The sequence below is a fragment of the Quercus lobata genome, chromosome 9 (assembly GCF_001633185.2).
Source record: "Quercus lobata isolate SW786 chromosome 9, ValleyOak3.0 Primary Assembly, whole genome shotgun sequence".
In the NCBI taxonomy this organism is placed as follows: domain Eukaryota; kingdom Viridiplantae; phylum Streptophyta; class Magnoliopsida; order Fagales; family Fagaceae; genus Quercus; species Quercus lobata.
Window position 1 is genome coordinate 23,475,318 of NC_044912.1, and position 9,713 is coordinate 23,485,030.

A 9,713-nucleotide genomic window follows, 5' to 3' on the forward strand; every position below is an offset into this window, starting at 1 on the left:
GTTGTTATCAAGTATAAATAAACTTGACTCACTCCACTAGAATGAAATTTTTTTTTGATATGGAAATAAAGCATTTTCCAAAGCTTTAGTTTCTAATTTTGTCCCTGAAATATCATCCAAGATTTCATTAAATAAAGCATTCTGGCTCTAAACCTGCTTCTATTTTTCCTTGAAATATAGTATTGTCCAAAGCTCTAAAACCCCATAAATTCAATATCCAAATGAAATGAGCTTTAAATTTAAAAATTTTATGATATGGAAGGTTACAATCTTAGTGACTAATATCAAAATTAATTGACTAAGCCAATAAGTTTCTTGCATTCTGCCACTTTAAATGTCCAATTAGCCTCACAGCAACAGACAACAAAAGTAATTCAAGTGTGAGGGTTTAAAAAGAAACTAACTAACAATAAGTTGTTAAATTAAGATTAGAATTTAGTAAAATTGAATCCATTCGACTCTAATACTCTAAATGAATCTTGTAACGAACTTACCATAATGTGTTGTAAGCAAAAATCAATGCTGCTGCGATTAAGCAGGATCTATTTTTTCAACTCTCCATATACAATAACAATTCCATATAATTCAAGATTTAATATACAAAGTGCAAAACACAATCTTCCTTTCTAAATACAACTCAGCATTAATTGTTGATTTCTTCATAATAAGTAAAGAGATAGCAAAACTACAAATTGCAATGAAAAATAATAACAGACATCTGGTAAATCACTAATCTGACTTGTAAGCGACACGTGACATGTACAATCAATGGTTTGAAGAAATACACATTATCTGATTTTGTTCTGCCACTTCATATGACCTTCAGGAAGACATCAGCACATCAGTTTGTTTTTGCTTGGTGTAATTGAGTCTTCTTAATTGGTGTATCTTGAGCAGTGATAAACATCCAACCAGCGGTTAAGCAATATCAGCATGCGTCACTCCACATTTCTGATCTGCTTAGTAAGCTCAAATCCTTTTCCTTTGGAAAAATCTAGTTCCAGATTTCTTATGTCTTTTTCAAGGAAAGTGGATTTTTCTAATTTCTCTTGGCTGGATGTCATGACGGACAAATCTTAATGAACCCAAAGGAAAAATAATAATGTAAGCATAACATGACAAATTATGTAAGAATATCAAGAAAATTTGATACTTTCATACTTGATATGTAAGTAAAGGAAAATTTATGTAAAAAATAATTTGAGACTATTGAATTGTTAATTGGGGACACACTAGATATTATGAAGTACTATCTAAATAGATCAGGTACGTAGACTGTATTGAATAAAAGGTTTTTTTTTTTTTTTTTTTTTTTTTTTTTTTTTTTTTTTTTGGCAAAAGAAAAATAAATTCTATTTTTGTTATAAGCCATTTAAGAATTTCATGAAACTTATGCTGTTTTCCGTCAGTTTTTCCTTTTAATTTTTTATCTTATTTGCCTATGTAAAATTTTTAATAGCCTCACTTTTGGTTAGGTACAACGGTATTTTAACCAACTTTCAACAAATAAGCAATAACAAATTAGCAAAAAGGTGATCGAAATACACAAAATTCCTAAAGTTGTAGTCTTTTGTCAATGTTATTCCACAATATTATATAAAACAAAAAAAAAAAAAGAAAAAAGAAAAAGAAAAAGAAAAAAGAAGTCAAAAACTTTATCAGCATTGAGAATGCGTCAAATTTATATATATTTTAAATCTAGCATAAAATGCACATCGGATCTAATAATTTCAATATAGTATATTTGGATTTGTAGTTGTTAGTTCATATTATATGCTAATATTTATAAAGTGCCATGACTAGGCAGATCTATGGAAACAACCATCTGAAAAACAGTGAAATTAAAAAAAAAAAAAAAAAAATCTAGGGTTTAATGGTTTACATACCACAATATGGATTTTAAAATAAAAGGAATTATAGATTTACGTAGATGGAAAAAAAAAAAAAAAAATTCAAATTAATGTATCACAAGCTTAAGATTAAAGGAACCCAAAGGAAAAAAGAAGAAGAGTAAGATCTATACCCCATTGATTGCCCATTCCTATCCAGCTGCTTCCAGGAATATCCTCGTAACTGCATCCAATCCAAAGTTCCAAAACACATATTATCAGAAAAATAACAACATGCATGTACATATATGATATATCCCATCACATATATGAAACCATTTGTATAAAGATATGTGTTTGTGTTTGTGATAGGAAGAAAGAGATTCCTTACATTGAAGGTGAATCATACTGTGGAAATCTGGTAATTCGCTGATTCGCTGTGAGCACAAACTTTTCTGTTCATGCTGCTTTTTAATTCTCTTCTTGTTTGAGAATATGAGAATTTCTCCATTCTCCTCCATTGGAGTTTTACCTACAGGCTACAGATATCTATATACTACTCTCTGTGATCACAATGGTTTCTATGAGAGTTGAGAAGTGAAGAAGACTGAAGCATGGTGAGGCTATTTATAGTGTGGTTGGTTTGTAACCGTATACTACTCTCTGTGATCACAATGGTTTCTATGAGAGTTGAGAACGTACGATAATCATGAGGCCAATGCCAAGGCAATGTTACTGATCTTACCAACTCTTTTCCCCCTCAATTATCTTACCTTTTAGAGAACATGACTCATGTCACTCGTGACATAAGCAAAACATGCGTTGCAAATGCATCAATCCTAAATGCATATGCTTGATGCATTTCTAACGCATGTTTTGCTTATATCTAAAAGGTGAGATAATTGGGGAAAAAAGACTTAGTAAGATCAGTACCATTGGCTTAACCTTGGCCTCGTGATTATCAAGCATATGCATTTCAAACATATCCTAAATCTTTCTCAAATAATAATAATAAAAATAAAAATACATATACTAAATCAAATTTATGATACAGTACACCCTACAAAGGTTTTTTTTTTTTTTTTTTTTTGGAGAACAACAAATTTAGTTTAGTGGTTTAGCTTTCTATTAAAGAGGTCCTCATATTCATAAGATCATGAGTATCTCTAACCAAAATTTTGGGACGACTGAGTATTTAGTATTCGAAAAACTCTAGATACTTTTGTAACTAAGAATTTTTTAACACTTCTTTAAGATGGTTAAGATTTTATTCCTTGAATATAATAATGTATATGTTAGGTTTAGTGTTGGCAAATATGTTTTGAGTTGTAAGGGTCAAATATCAAGTACAAGATCAATGTCCCAGAAGCTACTCAAAAGAAAGAAGATTCTGTAATCTAGGGTCCATTTGGATAGAACTTATTTTGCTGAAATTAAAAACTGAAAATACTGTAGCAAAATAATTTTTAAACGTGTTAATAGTGCCGTGGGACCCATTTTTAATGAAAAAGTTGCTGAAAAGTGAAGTTTGTGGGACCTATGAATAGTGCACAGGTGCACTGTTCACTGCTGAAAAGTCAAAACATGCGGTTGGGGGGAAAAAAAAAAAAAGAGGAAAGAAATGCAAACGTGGATCCGCGTTTAGAGTTGATAGATCAAGAATGGGGAAGTTAGTTTTTTCCTAATATGTTTTATTTTAAGCCAACTGGTGATATCGATTATTGTAACCCTAATTAGAGAACATATTTAAATACCCATTAAGTGCGACTTTCAAGAAGTTGTAGAGACAAAAAAGAAATATCATATGCAAAGAGAAATCTCGAACCTCCACCTATCAACACTTTCGTACAAAAGCAAATAGAGAAGATATTCTCTCGTGTTGTTGCTGCCAAAGTGTAGATCAAGGTTAAAGCCGCAGAGTCATCTTAAGATAATTGTGGAAATCAATTCTACGAGAAATTCTTGAAGTCTGGGATGTGGTTCTTTAGGGAAATTCATATTAGAAAAGTTCAAGAGGTTTGGAACAATTTGATGGGACAAGACCATTTGCAAGAGATAACAATTAGCGGTAAGGGTCTATTTCGATTTTACACTTCAACTTTAATAGTGAATTTTTCCTGGGGTTAGGGTTAACCCTCATGGTGGTTTTTCTCGTGGATGCATCCATACGTTTTTTTGCTTCATCACTATATAGTTTTTTGCTTGCTTTATTATTTATTTGGTGACATATTTAAACCATGAAAATTAACCAGTAATCAAAATTGAATGGCAAAATTGGTTAATTTAATCAAGTAGAGTTAATTCCCCTAAAATCAACCTATTGGGTCTAAATTTATTTCAATACAGTGTCCACATCATTGAACATTTTATATGATGTGTAAATATCCTATTTTGCAAAAGGTAAACTTTCAATTTCCTTATTGAAAATCCCAAGGTAGGTGCAAAGACATATTAAACCATTTCAAACAAAATTTGTGAACTTTTTTGTAAAATATAAAAGCTTAATTCAAATTGGTTGAAAAATACTTTTGAAATAGAATTGAGCACTGAATAAAACTTTGGTACAGTTTACATAGGTGTCATATGTTAAGTTTCAGAATTAAATTAAAACTTATAACTACATTGAAAAAGATTATACTGTTTATAATTTAAGTCTTGTTAATGGATGCCTTTAAGGTAATTGATAATAAATTATTTAATGAAAGTTTTGACAAAATTTTCACAGGAAATATAAAAAGCCGTCAAAACATTTAGTTGATTTTTTCTTTTCTTGGCCCATAAAATTTTTCTTAACATAGTTCTTAAATCAATGCCGTTAGGGCATCTACTAACAGTTTCCTTATAATTTATTAGTTAATGCAACCATGTTTTTGTCTTTAATTGAAAAACTTAAGTACTACTCTTTAATAAAGGTTCATTGATTTAATGTGCCATTGAATGAGAATAATTAATGTACCTTTAATGAGTGATGTGTCATTGAATAAATATAATTAATGGATTTGGATCCAGTGCAATATTGCTCCGGGTGCAATTACACCACCCCCTCTCACATTAATTTTTACCACTTTCATTTTTTAACTTTAACTTTTTAAACTTTTTTTTTTTCAATGGTTGAGATTGAAAGTTTCAAAAGAAACTTTGAATCTCAACCATGTATTACAATTGCATCAGGTGCAATACCCTAGGTATTACATCACCTAATCTCAATCCATAGTTAATTTACCTTTAATTAAACTCATTAAATGTACATTAATTATTCTCATTCAATGACACATTAAATCAACAATACATTACCATAGTCATTGATTTGATGTGTCATTACTATCATTAAAGGTACATTAATTATTCTCATTCAATGACACATTGAATCAATGAACCATTATTATATATGTTTTATATATAAAGCAGAAACTTCATTTGGGAGAGCATGATGTTTTATCATATCAGATATTTTTTAGAATATTCTTTAGAATTTTCTTCATTTAGTCTTCCACCTCACCAAACTTTGCATTTATGTCTAAGAATCACTAATTAATAACCATGTTTTAAAGGGATAAATGCTTTTATTATCATGTATTAATTACCTTAGAACTCTTTAATGTGTCATTGAATGAGAATAATTAATGTACCTTTAATGAATAATGTGTCAATGAATGAAAATAATTAATGTATCTTTAATAAATTACTGATACATTACAATGTTCATTGATTTAATGTGTCATTATTCTCATTAAAGGTACTTTAATTATTCTCATTCAATGACATATTGAATCAATGAACTTTTATTATATATGTTTATATATAGGGTCATGTTAACGAGTGCCGTAGGACATTAGTTAAGAATTCAATTAAAGAAAGTTTTTATGGGAAAAGAAAAAAAACAATTAATATTTTGACAGCTTTTTTCATTTCCTATAAAAGTGATGTCAAAACTTTTCTAAAATGGATTCTTAACTAATGCCCTAACGGCATTCGTTAACATCACCCTTATATATAAAGCAGAAACTTCATTTGGGAGAGTGTGATTTCTTATCATGTTAGATATTCATCTTTAGAATTTTCTTCATTTAGCCTTCCACCTCACCAAACTTTGTATTTATGTCAAAGTATTACTAATTAATTGCCATGTTTTAAAGGGATAAATGCATTTATTATCATGTATTAATTACCTTAGAACTCTTTAATGTATTATTCAATGAGAATAATTAATGTACATTTAATGAGTAATGTGTTATTGAATGAGAATATTTAGTGTACATTTAATGAGTAATGTGTCATTGAATGAGAATAATTAATGTACCTTTAATGAAATTAGTGTCACGTTATAATGTTCATTGATTTAATGTGTCGTTATTCTCATTATAGATACATTAATTGTTCTGATTCAATGACACATCAAATCAATGATGAGTTATGCTAACGAGTGCCCTTAGGGCATTGTTTAATAATCCATTTTTGGAAAGTTTTGACACCACTTTTATAGGAAATAAAAAAAGCTGTCAAAATATTAATTTTTTTTCCCTTTTCCTATAAAAACTCTCTTTAAATGGATTGTTAACCAATATCCTAAGAGCATTCATTAGCATTTCTCATCAATGATATATTATAATGTTCATCGACTTGATGTGTCATTATTCCAATAAAATTACATTAATTATTCTCATTCAATGACACTTTGAATCAATGATCCTTTATTGTATATGTTTATAGATAAAGTAGAAACTTCATTTGTGAGAGCATGATGTTTTATTATGTCAGATATTCTTTAGAATTTTCTTCATTTAGCCTTCCATCTCACCAAACTTTGCATTTATGTCAAAGTATTACTAATTAATTACCATGTTTTAAAGGGATAAATGCATTTATTATAATGTATTAATTACATCAGAACTCTTTAATGTGTCATTGAATGAAAATAATTAATGTACCTTTAATGAGTAATGTGTCATTGAATGAAAATATTTAGTGTACCTTTAATGAATAATGTGTTATTGAATGAGAATAATTAATGTACCTTTAATAGAATTAGTGATACGTTATAATGTTCATTTATTTAAGGGTCATGCTAATGGGTGTCCTTAGTAGTTTAATGGCTAACAATCCATTTTAGGAAAATTTTGATATTATTTTTATGAGAAATGAAAAAAGCTATCAAAAAATTAATTACTTTTTTTTTTTCATAAAAACTTTATTTAAATAAATTATTAACCATTACCCTAAAGACATACGTTAGCATTTCCCTTTATTTAATGTGTCATTATTTTCATTAAAGGTACATCAATTATTCTCATTCAATGATACATTAAATCAATGATAAATTATAATGTTCATTGAATTAATGTGTCATTATTCTCATTAAAGGTACATTAATTATTCTCATTCAATGGAACATTGAATCAATGAACCTTTATTGTATATGTTTATATATAAAGTAGAAACTTCATTTCTCAAAGCATGAGTTTTATCATGTCAAATACTTTTTAGAATTTTCTTTAGAATTTTCTTCATTTAGCCTTCCACCTCACCAAACTTTGCATTTATATCAAAGTATTACTAATTAATTAGGCAAAACTACAACGTTGGTCCCTAAAGTTTCAAGCGAACACAATTACTCTCTCAAGTTTTAAAACTAAGTTGTATTAGTCATTTTACTAATTGCCGTTAGTGGTGACTAACGAAACAATGACTTAACATTTATTTATTTATTTTAATGATGTGGCATTTTTTTATTTATAAAAATTACAAAATAAAATACTAGTTTAGCAAGCTGAGAAAGCGACAACATTGAAAAAATAAATAAAAATGATTGATTGATACAAATTATTGATTCATTAGTAATTGACTTGTATCAGTCTTGCCGTCAGTCCTTTTGCTAAACCAACATTTTGCTATTAATTTTTTTTTTCCTTTCTTCAATATTTTAATTTATTTGTAGTTTTTCACCTTTCCCAATCTTCCCCTTCTTTTACTTTCTTTCCTCTCTGATTCTGTGATTTCATTTTTCTCTCTACAAGGAATCTCTGTCCTTCTCTTTAATGGCAGAAACCTCTTCTCTGTGCATCTCGCCCTTAGCTTTGATCCCATCAATTTTTCATTCATCTTCTCTCTCCACATTCACTTCCTCTCACAAATCCTCAATTTCTCATTCTCCTTGTCCCTCTTGTCCTCTACATTTCTCTGTCAAAGCTTCTTTAGATTCCGACAACTTTTTCACTGACGATTCATTCAGCTTCTTCTCTATCATCTCCGTCAGATGCTTCTCTCTCCTCTGCGTCCCTTTGAATTTCGGCTCCACTGCCTTTGCTTTCACTGACAAACCCTTAGCCTCACCCATCCGTACCACTGATACCTTTGGAAAAAACAAAGTCTCTGATCTCAAAGGCAACGAGCATCCTTCTCGTACTGTATGAGAACAACCAACGACCCCTGTCCCTGCCGCTAAACATGCCATCTTGGTCTTCGATCTCTACAATGGAAGTGTGAACATTAGTTTTAAAAGTGTCTTTATGATCTCAACTGGGTTTGATTGTGTTTGAACAAACCTTACAACATTTGTGTGCAATAGGAAGGTGGCTGGTGACTTTTTAAGTAGACAGGTCTTCAATCTCGAATCCAATCACATGAAGTGGAGCATCCAAACCTGCTGTCTTGGACGATGATGTTTCTACCATAACAAAATCCTTTGATCCTGTTTCTTTCTTATTGTTTTTGTGTCATGAAACCATTCTCTCATCCTATCATCTATAAAGAATTGGGACTTCTTGTTATAACTGTTTCTTGGGTTTGTGAATTTTGAGGTGATGACCTTCTCTGGGGAAAAAGAAATTATAGAGTTTTTTAATTTTGGTTTTGTTCTTGGGCTGTTGTCGGTAGCAGTCAGTGTCCCCTTATCTTGTGGGTGGGTTTGTGAATCAGTTGCAAATACATCAATTATTCTCATTCAATGATACATTAAATCAATGATACATTATAATGTTCATTGATTTAATGTGTCATTATTCTCATTAAAGGTATATTAATTATTCTCATTCAATGATACATTGAATCAATGAATCTTTATTATATATGTTTATATATAAAGCATTGGGAGAGCATGATGTTTTTTCATGCTAGATATTCTTTAGAATTTTCTTCATTTAGCTAAATTGTCCTATTGTAGTGTTTGCAAAAGTGCTGGGATAGCCCCAAAAAGTGCCAGAATAGGCCAAAAATGCCTATCTTGGCACTTTTTTTCCCTGCGCTTTAAAGCATCTCATAGTGATAGTCTGTATAGGGTCACCGGACATGTACCAACACTTTTCAAAAGCGTTGGGATAGGTCTTGCGCTTTTCAGACCCTGTTCCGACACTTTTACTTGTGTTGGGATAGTCCTGACCAACAGCTTTGAAGACTTGTACCGGCAGATTTCAGGGCTTATACTGGCACTTTTTAATTAAAAGAAGAAGAAGAAGGCCATAACTAATGTCCTTAGGGGTCTAGCACCATATTATTAACCCTAAAATGAAAAGTTATGCGTTTACATTTTTAGACCCCTTAAAACATAACCAGATTAACCCAGTCAATGAGCCAAGTGATTACTTAGTCAAATTATTCAAATCTAAGTTAACACAAATATATCATATCATTGTAAAGTGCGGAAAACAAATAACACAACAATATGATAATCTAGGAAAATCAAACCGGTAAAAAACCTGGGAGAATTTAACTTAGCTATCCTCAACGTAAAACAGATCCACTATGAAAGAATTGAAGTTTACACAATAGCGACTTAGACCACTTATATCCTATTGCTACCTCGAGTAGGAAACTTACTACCACGACCACGTGATAGCTTCGAGTCTATGGACTATTTCTTTCTTAGATTCACAGCAAGTACAAGCACTC

The 9,713-nt window shown here is 30.3% G+C and overlaps 1 long non-coding RNA gene across 1 annotated transcript; it reads right to left on the reverse strand.

The window, feature by feature from the left end:
* Positions 1–581: 581 nt before the first annotated feature.
* Positions 582–2,425, reverse strand: LOC115962316. The gene is made up of 3 exons (XR_004085380.1): positions 2,221–2,425; positions 2,024–2,073; positions 582–1,075 (listed from the first exon to the last, which is right to left on the reverse strand). It is a non-coding gene; the product is annotated as an uncharacterized LOC115962316 (long non-coding RNA).
* Between the last annotated feature and the right edge of the window lie 7,288 nt (positions 2,426–9,713).